Source organism: Canis aureus, chromosome 4, assembly GCF_053574225.1.
Source record: "Canis aureus isolate CA01 chromosome 4, VMU_Caureus_v.1.0, whole genome shotgun sequence".
Classification (NCBI taxonomy): domain Eukaryota; kingdom Metazoa; phylum Chordata; class Mammalia; order Carnivora; family Canidae; genus Canis; species Canis aureus.
Genome location: NC_135614.1, coordinates 6,386,735 through 6,402,578, shown reverse-complemented (window position 1 = coordinate 6,402,578; position 15,844 = coordinate 6,386,735).

The following is a 15,844-nucleotide window of genomic DNA, read 5'->3' as shown; positions in this document are numbered from 1 at the left end:
ACATATTTTCACAGATGGGTCTCGAAGTGGCACCCCCCACTCCAGGATATCATCTTTGGAAGGCCCTCACCAGAGAGGCCCTTGAGGGTGCATTGGGCTTAGCCCAGGGACCTCAACCAGTTCCTGGAGGAATACTCTAGCCAAGCAGCAGAAATCCAAACACCATTCAGCTTCGGCGCAGAGAGAGAGCCTCCCTACGTCCATCAGCCCACAACACAAGACATTGTCACACTTCCCTGTACCAACCTGATCAGAATTCCTGCCCAATTAAACACCCAGCAACAGCAGGTAGAAGAAGAAGACTGATGCTCACTGTGGCTGCTATCTCCTATCGCTGAGCATTATGTCTTGCCTAGAGTGATAACAAGAGGTGGTACGTCTGGATGTAAATGCAGTCTAAGGCAGCATTTGGCTTGCGATACACCATTTACAACTCTCCATGCACCAACTTTCTGCTCTGTGATGCTCACAGCCCCGCAGCGCAGCCGTAGGGGCCCACCTTCCTTTGGCCTCAATCTGTCTGCTAGGCTCCCACTGATGCTAATGGGAGGAAAGCATGCAGGGCCCAGGGAGACTGAGCTCCAGCATGGGGTGCTGAACAAAGTCAAGCAACTGTCCACGGTGAAATATTGAAGTGAATCTACTGTTTCGCAGAGAAGATGTTTTTGGCGAAGGCAGTCTAAAAATAAAACCCAACCAAAACATCTGTGAAACCAGAGAAATGGGACATCCTTGAGAACAACTGCACTACAGCACAACCTAAATATATTCTGACTGTGTTGTTAGACATACCTAATTTCACTAAGCATAAAGCTCAATTTGTGGAGGAGAAAGATGAAGAGGGGGAATCATTACAGTCGTGAGTTTTCACTGTGAGAGTCTTGGAACCTTCTTGCAATGTGAGACAGCCAAGTGATCAGAGGGACAGTGGCCAGCAGGGGTCTATGGGGCTGGTCATGGCATCCTGCCGCTCCTCTCCCTGGTGAGCCTCAGTGGTGTGGACACCCGCCCCAAGTGTCATGTGGGCCTTACCATCAACCGATGCATTTCCTTTTGAAAAGACTTTGCTTACATGCTCTTTCTCTAGGTGGGAATGTTGGTCTCGATCTGTCAGACCCTCACAAGCAAGGATTTCAAACGTCTTCTCCCTATCCTTTGCCCTATGTCCTTGGGGATTAGTGGGGGGTAGAGGGATGGAAACCAGGGAGGCTGTGGGGACAACCATAATCTGCCAGGAGAGGACTCAGGAGTCTAGGTGAAGTTATCAGGTGGGGATGAACTGATGGAGTCCAGGACCTGGAGGAAAGAATATATAGTGAATGGGAAGTGAGGTCAGGAACACAGAGGTGAAGGCCAGGTCAGCCGTGCCCCAGACAGAGCCAATAGGAAGCCTCACCGAGCGGGTTCTAGGGCAGGGTGAGGGGCAGGCTGAGTGTGAAAAGAGGCCCTGGTGGTTTTAGATGTGCCTAGGCTGCCACCTTCTCATGATAGTCCCAGCTGACCAGTTAAGCCTGCGTCTCCAACCTGTCTTCTTTCTGCAGGACCTCTGGCTACAATGAAGGCCCCCAATACACGCCTTTGGCTGTGACTATAGTCCTGTTATTATTTCCCTGTATTTCAGTAGAATGTAACTTCTTTTTCACATACACAGACTTTTCCAGTTCAGCTTTGAAATCAGCAACAAGACAGAAGAAAACACAGTACCATCACCGTAGCTGTGAATTTCACCCCAGAAGCATCATTGGGAGTCCGCACCAAGCACCCCCTTCTGACTGCTGGCCAGAGCTGGGCTAACCTGGGGATGAGGGCCTAAACTGAGGTGAGAGGGGCACCTGGGTGGCTCTGTTGGTCAAGTGTCTGACTCTCAGCTTCAGCTTAGGTCATGATCTCAGGGTCCTGGGACTGGGCCCCATACTAGGCTCCAAGATCTGAATGGAGTCTTCCTGGGGTTCTCTCTCTCCTTCTCATTCTGCCTGCATCTCATTCTCTCTCTCTCTCTCTCTCTCTCTCTCTCTCTCTTTAAACCAGGGTGAGAGCAGATATTCTGCTACAGTCAAGGAAACCCACAAAGTGCAGCCCTGCCTTGAGACAGCAGTGGGGCAGAAGTGTCCCAGGGAGACAGCATGCCTCTGCACAAGGCCTACACATACTGCAACTTCATGCAAACCACAAAAGGATCCTCTTATTCCCGGCCAGTTTTACAACCTCTACTTCACCTCCAATGACACGCTGTTCCAGGAAGCAACCAGAACAGAAATGAGCCATGTGGCAGGCTAGGCCTCTTGAAAGCACCCACCCTTCCACCCCAGGAAGTGGGCAGGCAGAGCCACCAGAAGGTTAAGAAGAGTCACTGAAGTGGGAAATCCTTCCTGAGATCCTGCCCCGGGACCGATGGCTTAGACAGCTCCACAGTCATAAGAAAAATGTTGCTAATGCTCACATGGTCCCCTTAGCCACTGGGGATCCAGTACTCAGGGCTGGCAAAGCCTCACTCACTGCCCTAACATCCACTCCTGTGACCAACACAGCTTCTCTAAAGCTTCTCTGTATCTTTTGCCCTATGTCCTTGGGAAAAAAGAAAAACCCAGTGCCTCCATGTTCCATGCAAGTCTGTGGATTGCACTGGGATCCCCTATATGAGGCAGGATGGTATTTCAGAGTGCAGAGAGGATTTGACCAGCAGATGCATGCAAGAGAGATGAAAGACAAGCAAATTAATGTGTTGGCCCTTTCCCCTCAGACACTTCATTTCCCAGGAGCATTCCTCTTCCTTTTCCTTGCTTCAGTTCCTGGTCCTGGAGGTACTCGAGAATTAACATGGTATTTGCAACAATTGCATACGGCAGCTAAGCAACATGGCAAGATACTTCACAATTCCTGTTATTCTCAAATCAGTATCTATATAACATGTGTGAAGCATAATACAGATCATTTATGTAAGCCACTGGATGAGAGTTGAATGCTAAAAATATGAAGCATTGTCAGCATGAATATTTAATGAGATTTAAGTTTTAGAAAATTAAACTTAAGTTTCAGTTTTCTTGGGGCACTTGGATGGGTCAGTCAGTTAAGCATCTGACTTCAGCTCGGGTCATGATCTCCAGGTCCTGAGATCAAGCCCCACTTTGGGCTCCCTGCTCAGCGGGGAGTCTGCTTCTCCCTCTCCCTCTGCCTGTCCCCCTGCTTATACTTGCCTCTCCAAATAAATAAATAAAATCTTTAAAAATAAAATAAAATTCAGCTTTCTTGAAATAATTTTGTTTTAACATTTTTACATTTATTAATTATAATCTGTATTTTCTCTTTCCCATTTTAAGTTTAATATTTTGTAAGAAAAAGTAACTCTCTTTGAAAATACATACAAAAATTAATTTTAGTATTTTTACATGTACTTCACACTTTTAATGAAATATACTCACATGCTGCATATTTTAAATACACTTACAGGGGCACCTGGGTGGCTCAGTCAGTTAAGCGTCTACCTTCAGCTCAGATCTTGATCCCAGGGTCCTGGGATGGAGCCCCGCATCAGGCTCCGTGCTTAATGAGGAGTCTGCTTCTCCCTCTCCTCCCTGCCCATGCTCTCTGTCTTGTGTGCTCTTTCTCACAAATAAATAAATAAAATCTTTAACAAGTAAATAAATACACTTACATTTTTTTAAAACCCTTTAGCTCACTGCTGTGGATAGAATAAACTTAGGTGAACGTATTCACATGATGACGGAATTCATGATCATGCTGAAATGAAGCCAAAAATTTAAGGAGATAAATATGAAAAAATTGCAGATTATATGCCTTCATTGGGGTGCCTGGGTGGCTCAGTTGCTTAAGCATCCAGCTCTTGGTTTTGGCTCAGGTCATGATCCTGGGTGCCCCCTTCAGGCTTCTTGGGAGTCTGCTTGAGATTCTCTCCCCCTTCCCTCTCTCTACGCACACACGCTGTATTTCTAAAACAGATACATCTTTAAAAGAAATTATATACGTTCATGTTGTTAGTCATTCAAACACTTAAACACGTGCAATAATAATTAACTAAGCCATTTTTTATATCTGCCAACTTTTGGTCGTGTAAAAATTATAGCTTTACACATTTTTCAATTTTGTCTTTAAGAATGTGTTTTTTTTTTTTTAAGTAAGATGACAGAGCACATTTTATTTAAACATTAATAGGTTTGATTGATATTCCTAAATACTGTGACACATGGTGGCCCCAATTGTACTCCTGCCCTGAGCTCTGCCAATGTCAGAGGCAAGCCCACGAGTTTGGAGAGAATGAGGCCACCCACACTTAGAAACATGGAAGACACTATCATACATTTCCCTTCAAATAACCACCTTAGGTAACTTCAAAATACTTCCAGCTTTTGTTCACAGGAATTTCTTTTGGCCTTTACAAATAGCCTTTCTTACTGTCTTACTGAATAAAGCAAATCCAGCACACAGCCCAGGGCCTGATGCAGAGATATCCCATACATATTTGTTGACTGAATGCGCTGTACGGACCACAGCTTGTGCTCCGGCTTCGACCCCTCTGTGCTGCCAGCACTTCATTCATTACATGTGGGAAGAGAACACGAAACCTCAGCAGAATATGAATGAAGACTGTGAATACCCCAAAAGGATTGTCAGCTTACATTTTCATTCACACATCACACCCACTGTATGTAAACTGTCACCGTCACCCACAGGTACAGTTGGTGCCATCTTTCCAGAGATGGGGGTCCCTACCATCTTATTATGATATCTCTCAGATGGCATGCATCACAGGGCATGGGAGCCATAGAGGCTTCCCTTCGTTTCAAGAAGAAAAAGAACTGCCACGTGTACAGCTCTGCTGTATCTCTGAGCACTTCACAAAGAGAGAATGTTAAGAGGCTGTGGGTGGCAGCAGAAAACAGCACGACAACCCAAGCCAGAGAAGAGTAGCTGAGCTTCACATCACAGGAGGATGCATTTTCAGCTAGCCACACATTGTCCACAGGTTGCTGATTGCTCACTCAAATTAATCTGGAAGCAATGGAACTATCAGGTATATTCACCAGGCAATGAAATAGATCAGACCAACTTTTTCTTATCTGCACAGAACAGATCCATTTCTCCTAAACAGCCAAGAACAACATTGTCTTGGCCCCAAGGCAGTGCTTCTTGAGATCTTTGCACAAAAGGGCACACATACAAAATAGTATTTGTGTGGCCCGCTGTAGTCAATGGGAGGCTGCCACTGAAAGCAGAAGGTGATTGGTTGGCTTAGGATCTGTGTTTGCACAGGCTCCTTCTTGATCCCTGAGGAGGTGGGCGGGTCACGACATATTGGCACCACTGAAATCCACCTGGCACGTGCCTCAGTCCAGAAAGTAGAGGGAAGGAGGTCCCTTACCATTCTAGGATGCAAGGCTCAGAGAGAGGAGGAGACAAAGAAGGAAGGACCTGCCCTGAATTGTGTGAGGTGCCACTGCCTTTCTCTACAGGTGCATGGCCAAACGCAGTGCTGTCCCTTGTGGGAAAACAGGATCCATGGTAGGAAGACATAAGAGAGGCCAGGAGAGGCTTTATTCCTGGCCTCCTCTTTTGACTTCCTTTACCCACCAGGAAGGCACTCCATGCCCTCCTGTAGGTTCTCAGATTTTCCGCAGAGCTCTGCAAATTCTTCCTTGACCAAAAGAATGAGGGTCCCCTGCCTGTTGGTGGTGCTTTCTCGCTGGGGCTCCTCCATCCTGAGACATGACCCCATGAGCACCTATATGTTTGGCCTTTCAACCCTGGAATAAAAGGAATTTTTATAGCAATCATAGTATCAGAAAGTAGGAAGCTATTGTAAAGAAAGAAAAAGATCGGATTAGTGAGGTGGGTGCTCCTAAATCCAAGCCAAGTCTTTGGAGTGGCCCCAAAGGTGACCAGTTACAACTGTTGATTAAATTGCTCTTCTGAGCAAATCTTGTGCAGATAAAATAAAAATAATGCCCAAAAAGCATTTTTACATCCTGATTAAAAGTCAGGCATGCAGTGCATCAGGCACCCAGAATGAATCATTTTTTAAAACCCCCCTCTCTCTGCCACCAAATTATTCATCTAAGAATCCCATAATAAACAGTAATAGCCATTACCCTCTTGATGAGTTTGTTAGCTTTAGAGTGAACAATTAACAATTTAAAAAGAGAAATAAATGCCGCTGTGAAAAATATTGCTTGGACTCAGTAAAATATTTCATGTGTGAACATTTGCACTCAGTGACGACAAACGTTACACTCTGCTTCACTGTGCTGAATTTTTAGCATAAATGAAATCTCCAAGCAGTCACATACAGAACAACAGAATTGAGGTAGCTCAAATATGTGTCTTTGCCCTTACGATCACTGTACTACCTTTCCTCTTTTTGAATTCAGCATTTCTTATTTGTCCCTTGAAAGACATTCTATTCATATATAAAACATACATACATACATACATACATGTCCCCTTTTCAAATATTTTTAAATGTTCTGCATATTTTACATCGTTGAACACCATATATTGGAGATTGTTTTTTGCATCATTTTACATAGATCTACCTTTTTCTCATTCATAATTACATAATAATCCATTAAATTAATATACCATTTTTTGAGGGAGGGAGAGAGGGAGAGAGAATCTCAAGCTGAGACCTATGTGGGGCTTGATCTCATGACCCTGAGATCATGACCTGAGCCAAAATTAAGAGTCAGACACTCAACTGATTGAGCCACTCAGGCGCCCCTGGATATACCATTTTTAAAAAGAGGTTGCGCCTCAGGGGTTGGAGAGAGGGACAGCACTGTAAGTGAGCTTCAATGCTTCCAGATCATCGTGAATTTACTCCTGAAATAAACTACATAGCTGGGTAAGCATGTGATAAGGAGGCCAACTGCCTAACTGAGAGTTCTCTAAATTACCTTTCACAGAGAATACAATGATTTAGGAAAGGATAAGTAATAAAAGTTTGCCCAAAAGCTTATGGATATGTTATTAAAACTCAACAGCCACTGTGCCAATTGTTAAGAACTTAGAACAGCATTATTTTTTTTTGTGGGGAAGATTATTTTATCTGAGATTGTTTAGAATTGCCCACACACGGCGATCATAAAAAGTAGACTCGGTTTTGCCTTAATTTTATTTTCCATCTTAAATTCTCGGCAGATCATGTGCCCTGTTCAGCTTCCACCAGAAGAAGATGACTCTACCATCACCACCACCACCACCACTCCCCACTAGAGCACCATTGCGGATGGCCGCGTCACTGGTGTGCATTCTCCTTCTTGTCTAAAATACAAGCCCGAGCCCTGTATTTATGAAAACTGTCCAGTCAACTCCCTGTTTTGAACTGACGTCACTAAAATGGATGGTGGAGAGTTTTTCTATAACAAATCCCAACCTCCCCTCTCTTTCCTCCTCTCCAGCACCAGTCAATTAACATAAAGGTTACATATTCTAGGAGGCAGAAGAGAAAGTCTACAAGTTTCAGAGTCTTGCCCGGGTATCCAGCCCTGGAAGGCGTGCAGTGTGACCATTGTGCTAGGAGCTTCATGTTCCTCATCTCATGTAATTCTATGGACCCTGGGAAGTAGCTATAAAAATTATTAGCATCCCTGGTTTTTTAGATAAGAAAACTAGGGCGTAGAGAGGTGAAGTGAACTGGCCACAGCCTCACCGCCAATAATAGGCAGAATCCTGATTCATATCCAGCTGGTTGAGCTCTGAACCTTTAGCACTGGCTACTCAGGATGGAGGGAGAGCAGTAAATCCCTAACACTCGAGAATGATTATGTTCATCAGGTTTATTGGATTTTGTCCCCAGTAAGAAAGATTAGAGTAGCAAAGCAGCATGAAGTCTCTGGTAGGAAAGGCAGGATCCCAGCTCCCCGGTGCCACCAGGCATGAGGAATGAAGGCAGAAAGAAGTGGGAGGTGCTACGTGTCACTGTACCCTCATTGTTCAGAGGTGAACACATGAATGCATCCTTTACATAAACGTTGGTTGAGCACCTTGATCGTACCAGGTGCCACCTGAAACTTTCTCCTTCCATCCCATATGGGACCATCCAAGGAAAATATCACCTTGAGGAAACATTGAAGCACATGCAGCTCAGGCCAGCTCTTAAAGAACTAACATTCCATGCAGAAAACCAGCGGGGGGAGGGGAATCTGGCTGCTTCTACAAGCTAGGGAGACAAGAAGGAACTTCATCCAACTACAGACTTCCTCCTGGAGAATTTTAGTTTTCCATCAAGGATACACTTGGCCTTGGGGTTGGCCAGCCTCTTACTCACAGCGCTGGCCTGGTGATTTTGTGTCAGCATGTTGGTCCTGACCTAACACTTTTATTTGCTCAGCTGCTCTCACCCAAAAGCACAGCCATTTCCAGAAACACTGGAAGCTTCCCAAATACAAAGTCATAAGTTTCTAAGATTCTCTGGTGGATACAGCACTCAAATTTCCCAGACCATCACCATGACCACAACTTCCATTGTTCCCTGGACATCCATACATTCTGGTGACTCGAACCTTGAGCTTTGGGACTCTGGACATGTTCCCCCTCCTAAAATCAACTCCAAATCAGCCTTGAGCCACAGCCTCCTCCCACAATGCTCTTGGTGGGAATGGTCTACATCCTTGATGACCAGATCTGTTCGTGGAAAGTTCTGTAAAAAACTAGTGCCGTGACTGGATAAATGCAGGCCAAAATAACACTGTAGTCTGAGATACTAGAAAGCTGAGACCTTAAAGGAGTTCTTGGGGACTTTTTCTGCTTCCTCCTTAAATGATCTGTATGATGGTCCCATTTCTCCCAGTCTGGGCTGTTGAGGTATTTTGTGCCCCATCTACTCATAATTCCAGAGCTCCATGAAGGGGCTTCCATAAGAAAAAGGAAAAGCATCATCTTTTCCTTCCTTTCCTATGGGCAACTGCCTGTGTCTGCACCTCCCCACCCCACCCTGTGTGGTGGCTGCTCCCTCCCTGTTCCACCTGTCCGTTTCCACTGTTCGCAAAATCAGTCTTTCCTTGGCCAGATACCTTGGATGGAAACCACTTGTTTCTTCAATAACTCAAGAAAAAAGCCCTGCCTTCCCTGGTGGCCCTAGAGGCTGTCTGGTGAGCTTCCTGCCACCAGGAATTTGGCTCCTTTGAAGAGATTGCTCTGTGCCTACCAGACTGGTGCTTCCAAGTGGGCATCCTGAGAAAACTGAGTCTCAGAGAGTTGAAATGGCTCATCTAGGGTCACTCAGGCAGCAATGGTGAAAACACGGCCCCACATCACCATGTCTCTCAGCCAAGACTGTGTCCTTCCTTATTCATTATATCATTAGATATGCCCAGAGTTTGGCTTCAGTGACCCCCAGAGCTTTTTCCAAACACCCTCTTCTACTGATTTCATTTCTTCTTTAGTTTTGCCAGTGGTTCTTTCTCTTCCTGTCTTAATCATTCTACATCAAAGCCACTTGACAGTTACTAAGATTCGCTGAGTGCCCCCATATATCTCAGAGCCCTGTGTTGAGCAAGTTCTATGAAACCTCTAGAAAAAGACTCCTTGTTTCTGCTTCATGGCATTCCCCCCATGCCCTTCCAGTCCATCCAAACTGTCCCCACCTTTCTAGGTCTGGCTCAGGGTCCCTTAGATCTATGCTGCCTGCTATGGTAGCCACTCACCACTGGTGGCCACTGAGCACTTGAAATGTGGCTGGTTTGAATTGAGATGTGCTAAAAGTATAAAATATGCACCAGATTCCAAAGGCTTAGTATGAAAAAAAGAATGTAAAACATTCTTGGTAATAATCTTTATCCGTTCATCTGTGGACAAACATCTGGGTTTTTTCCATAGTTTGGCAATTGCGAACATTGCTGCTATAAACATTGAGGTGCACATGCCCCTTCAGATCACAATGTTTGTATCCTTTGAGTAAATAGCTAGTAGTGCAATTTCTGGGTCATAGGGTAGCTTTATTGTCAACTTTTTGAGGAACTTCCATACTCTTTTCCAGAGTGACTGCACCAGCTTGCATTCTCACCAATAGTGGAAGAGGGTTCGCCTTTCTCTGCATCCTCACCCACATTTGTTGTTTCCTGACAAATTGACAATCAATTTTAGCCATTCTGACTAGCGTGAGGTGGTATCTCATTGTGGTTTTGATTTGTATTTCCCTGATGCCTAATGATGTTGAGCATTTTTTCATGTATCTGTTGGCCATTTGTATGTCTTCTTTGGAGAAATGTCTGTTCCTGTCTTCTGCCTATTTCTTGACAGGATTATTTGTTTTTTGGTGTTGAGTTTGGTAAGTTCTTTATAGATCTTGGATACTAGCCTTTATCTGATAATACATTTGCAACTATCTTCTCCCATTCTGTAGGTTGTCTTTTGGTTTTATCAACTGTTTCCTTTGTTGTGCAAAAGCTTTTTATCTTGATGAGGTCCCAATAGTTCATTTTTGCTTTTGTTTCTCTTGACTTTGGAGACGTGTCTAGCAAGAAGTTGCTGCAGCTAAGGTCACAGAGGTTACTGCCTGTGTTCTCCTCTAGGATTTTGATGGATTCCTGTCTCACATTTAGGTATTTCATCCATTTTGAGTTTATCTTTATGGATGGTATAAGAGAATGGTCCAATTCCATTCTTCTACATGTGGCTGTCCAATTTCCCCAATACCATTTGTTGAAGAGACTATCTTTTTTCCATTGGATATTCTTTCCTGCTTTATCTAAGATTAGTTGACCACAGAGTTGAGGGTCCCTTTTGGGGGTCTCTATTCTCTTGCATTGATCTATGTGTCTGTTTTTGTGTCAGTACCAGACTGTCTTGATGATTACAACTGTGTAATACAGCTTGAAATTCAGAATTGCGATGCCACCAGATTTGGTTTGAATGTAGTTACTAGAAAATTCAAAATTACATACATGGATTATATTTCTATTGGGCAAAGATGCTTTAGAAAGAGAGAGTAGGGGTGCCTGGGTAGCCCAGTTGGTTAAGTATCTGCCTTCAGCTCAGGTCATGATCCCAGGGTCCTTGGATGGAGCCCCATATGAGGCTCCCTGCTCCCTCTACCTCTGTCACTCTCCCTGTTTGTGCTCTCTTGTTCTCTCTGTCAAATAAATAAATAAAATCTTTTCAAAAAGAGAGAGAGAGAGAGTATTTTTTAGCCCAGAGAAGCAGGGAATCATTCTCCATTCACCAAAAAATGTACTGAGCATTCATTAAATACATGAAGAACACAGGCCAAATGCTGTGCTGATTATGGGGGGCGGGGGGTTGTGTCTACATTTAATAAGACAGGTTCCTGTTCTCTGGGGTCTTGCATCATCAAGGACTATAAGTCATATAAATCACTGGGTTCCCAAACATCCAAAGGACAATTCTGAGGCAAAATCTCACACTTTGGGGATACAAAAGTAGAGGCATGATGGGAATACCTCACAGAAGAAGACGAGTTTTGTGGATATCAGTTTCTGTTTTACTAATGAAAACCAAAATAACAATAGCTTGAGAAAGACACAAAGATAGAAAGAACTTCGGTTTTCCCTCTGATTATTGCGTGAACACTAATAATCCAGGACTGATGGGGCAGCTGCATCCTGTCAAGTACCTAGGCATCTTCCTTCCAGCTTGTTGCTCTGTCAAGATTCCAAGTCCTGACACCAAGTTCCCCATTCTCGCCAGCAAGAAGGGTAGAAGGAGCCAGTCCCAGGTCACACAGCTGCACTGAGCTTTAAAGTAGGCGGTGAATGTTTAACTTTTAGCCGTGAGTCCAGCTTATGCTTAGGGGTTCTATGACCACCAGAAACAGAAGAGAATGGATGTTGGAAAATTGCTCACATTCTCTGTCACAAAGGGATTATCTGAGCTGAACCCAGATGAGTAGATAGGATTTAGTATGGATAGTATGGATAGGATTTAGTATGTGGGGACAAGAGACACCAGGCTGCAAGAACCTCATCAACAAAAACCCCACAGTGTGAGAGCATCTGACAAGTTTGAAGGATGAGTAAAACATAAAGGAGATGCTCTGGCCTAAAAATGAGAATTAGAACTCTCTAGAATGACCTCTGTACAGCCAGAAGCACAATATAGTCTCCTGGGTTATATTACTCAAGAGAAGCTGGATTTTCCCTTCAAGCTCCAAGAAAACTCATCACCTGAAAAGGGAGCAAAGCCAAAGTTGGGGAGCTACAGAGCAACAGAGATGCTGAGACTGAGAAAGCAAGGACCAAATAGGAAATACAGGACTAGAAGAAGGTCCCCAAGTGTGAGCACCAGCAAAGTCATCCCAACCAGGAAAGGCCTGAGAAGATATAAAGACCATGGATTTCCTATGTCACTGGCTCCCTAAGTTTGGTGAAGTCAGATGCGGAATCTCCCTGATGAACATGTCATTAATCACCTGTACAGGTAGCATGTACCTACCATATGTTTACAGTCTGTCTTCTCTCACTGGAATATGATATGGAGAAGGGTAAGACCTTTGTTGACTGCGGGATCCCCAGCACATAGGACACAGCAGGTAATGCAGGTACTCAATAAGTATTTGTTAGATGAATGAATGAATATATTATCAGCACCTACAGGAAAACAACTTTGTAACATCAAAGAAGACATTTGAGAATGTGACGCTCTGGTGACAAGTTGCTGCAAAAAATGAGAGAAGTCACAGTAATAATAATAATAATTGCTGCTTAATAATTAACCATTGGCCAGTGTTCTTTCTTTGCCCCACAGCCCTCTGAGAAATGCATTATCACATTTCAAACAAAAACACTGAGACTCAGCAAAACTGTGGTTGTCCCTCAAACAAGGGCTTGAATTGTGGGGGTCCGCTTGTATGTGGATTTCTTACACTACAGAACTGTAAATGTATTTTCTTTTCCCTATGATTTTCTTTTTTTAAGGTTTTATTTTAGGAGCACCTGGGTGGTTCAGTGGTTGAGCATCTGCCTTTGGCTCAGGTTATGATCCCAGGGTCCTGGGATCGAGTCCCACATTGGGCTCCCCACGGGGAGCCTGCTTCTCCCTCTGCCTATGTCTCTGCTTCTCTCTGTGTGTCTCTATTTTTTTTTAAGATTTTATTTTGGGGAGCCCTGGTGGCTCAGCGGTTTAGCACCGTCTTCAGCCCAGGGCATGATCCTGGAGACGCAGGATCGAGTCCCACATTGGGCTCCCTGCGTGGAGCCTGCTTCTCCCTCTGCCTGTATCTGTGCCTCTCTCTCAGTCTCTGTCTCTGAATAAATAAATAAAATCTTTAAAAAAAAGATTTTATTTTACTTTTTTAATAAGAGAGACAGAGACAGAGAGACAGAGCATACACAGGTGGGGGGCAGAGGGAGAAGGAGAAGCAGACTCCCCACTGAGCAGGGAGCTCAACACAGGGCTCAATCCTAAGATTCTGAGATCATGACTTGAGCTGAAGGCTGACACTTAACTGTTTGAGCCACCCAGGTGCCCTTCCTTATGATTTTCTTAATAATATTTTCTTTTCTCTAGCTTACTTTATTGGAAGAATATAGTATGTAATACATATCGCATACAAAACAGGCGTTAATCAACTGTTCATGTCATTGGTAAGATTTCTGGCCAATAGTAGGCCATGAGTAGTGAATTTTGGGGGGAATCATAAATTATATGTAGATATTCAACTGCAAGGGGGGTCAGTGCCCCAACCCTTGTGTTGTTCAACAGTAAATGCCTTGCCTAAGGTCACTCAGGGAAGAAGAGGTAAGTCTAGGATTCAAACCTTCAGCTCTGGAACTACCATTCTACTTACCTGCTTCTTTTCTTCCATGACATTCTCGAGACTTCCAATCAACATCTCAACTACAGATAAACCCACATCAGAGGCTTCAATGTCCCCAATCCAGCTGATGTGAAAATCTTTTGGTCGGGTATTACATGACTCTCCTCAGGAAAAGAGAGCTGGCCTTGCCTGAGACCACGGTAGATATCAAGTATGTACTAGATATTTTCCATGCACTGTCCCCTGCCATCTTCACAACAACCCCATAAGTTCAGGACCATTACCTAGTTCTTTTTGGGGAGTTAGTAGAATTCTGAAATTACCTTCGCTTTTCCCCTGAGTGCCAAATCCCTGAACTGCTAAATGAGAATGGGGTAACCCTGGTATTTGGAGCTAGTGAGTAACTTTGCCAAAGTATGTTTGAGCAGCTGGAAAAAGTGCTAGGAGAGACACATGTACCAGCCAAGGAAAAACTCTTGTGGTTGGTAAATAATGCAGGGTCTTTATGGTGTGTTCCAGACAGAAAGAGATTTAGTTTCTCCTTATGCATTTTTCTTATTTAAAAAGAAATAAGTTTTAGCACTGAGTGCTTTAATCATAGCATCATGGTATATGTGCTATGCTGACATCTGGAAATATTTAGCAATGCTACAAACAAATAGTTAAGAAGTTCACCCAGAGCATCCAATACAAATTTGACTCTAACCCAGATTCCCAGCAGCACCTATCAAGAGTGAAGGAGCATGAAATTCCTGACTATATCACCTTCCTCCATACCAGACACAAACACGTTGGATCAGGTTCCTGGGCCTGGAAGAGACTGGGGGATCCTGCTATGTTTCCCACCAGCAGGGTCAGTGGAATCTGGCAGGCACAGGGCCACAGGACTAGATGAGACAGGGCAATAGCCCAGACAGGCTGGCAGGCACTCAGTCCAGGGTTCAAGGGCAAATGGGGAATGAATGGGGTGGAGGTCAGCAGAAGTCAGGCCTGGATGGGCACCACTTGCACTAGATTCGAAGCATTAGTGCCAAGACCTAAATAGCCCTAAGTACCCTGCAGGAGCTCAGTGGCTGGAGCAATCTGAAGCAGGCCAGAGGCACAGTAAAATGCAGTGAGGACACTGGGTGGGAAGGCAGGGTCAGAGCCCTGCTTCCTCGTAGATGCTTATGAGGCTGTACAGACTCACCAACTTTAGTTCCAGATGGAGCTAGACATTGCCACACATGCACACACCCTTGCCACAACCTGGTAGGCCTTCCTTATTGGGCTGGACAAGCCCCTTCCCCTATATTTCCAAACCCAGTCCACTGGCACAGGCCCCTTTGCCTCCAGAGGCCCAGCTTCATCCTCAGTGTCATTCACTTGCTGCTTTAGTTCATCAAATGCACCTTGCCCACTATTTCTGTCGTCAGTGGGGGTTTCAGAGCCTTTGGGACACTCTTGTTGTCCCAGGATTGCCAAACTGTCTCACCAAAGAACACACTTACCCAAGGTCTGAAGCCCCTTCCTCTTCCAGGTCTGCCACCCCGCAGCCCCACCCCACATGGCCCTCCTTGGCACCTTTCACCTCTTTAGTTTCATAGAGAAAATGTTGTGAGACTATATTAGGTCCCCGGATATACATGTGCATGTCCCTTAACTACAGAATTAAACTCATACTCCTTCCCCAAACTTACTTTCCTTTTTATTTATATTTATATGTATTTATTAATATATTATTTTAATATATATTTATTTTAATTTATATTTCTTCCTGACTCAGCATTTAGCATTGCTGTCTGCTCAAAGATTGAAACCCAAGGCCTCCCCACACTCCTTCTCCCCATATCCAAACAAATACCAAGTCCAATGATTTTTTTTTATCCTAAAAACTTCTACAGTTGTGTTCTCCTACCTATCTGCCTCTCTAACCTCTCATATAATTATTTCAATAGTCTCTAATGCTTCCAGAACAGTCTTCCTAAAACATGAATTGGATCGTGAGCTTCTCCTCCTTGAAAGCCTTCACTGACTTCCCGTGAGAGATAGATGATCTTCTCTCCTGGGAAACAAAGACCCACCATCTCTCCGGCCCCTCTCTTCTCCTTCCTTCCCAGCTTTAATCTTCAAATC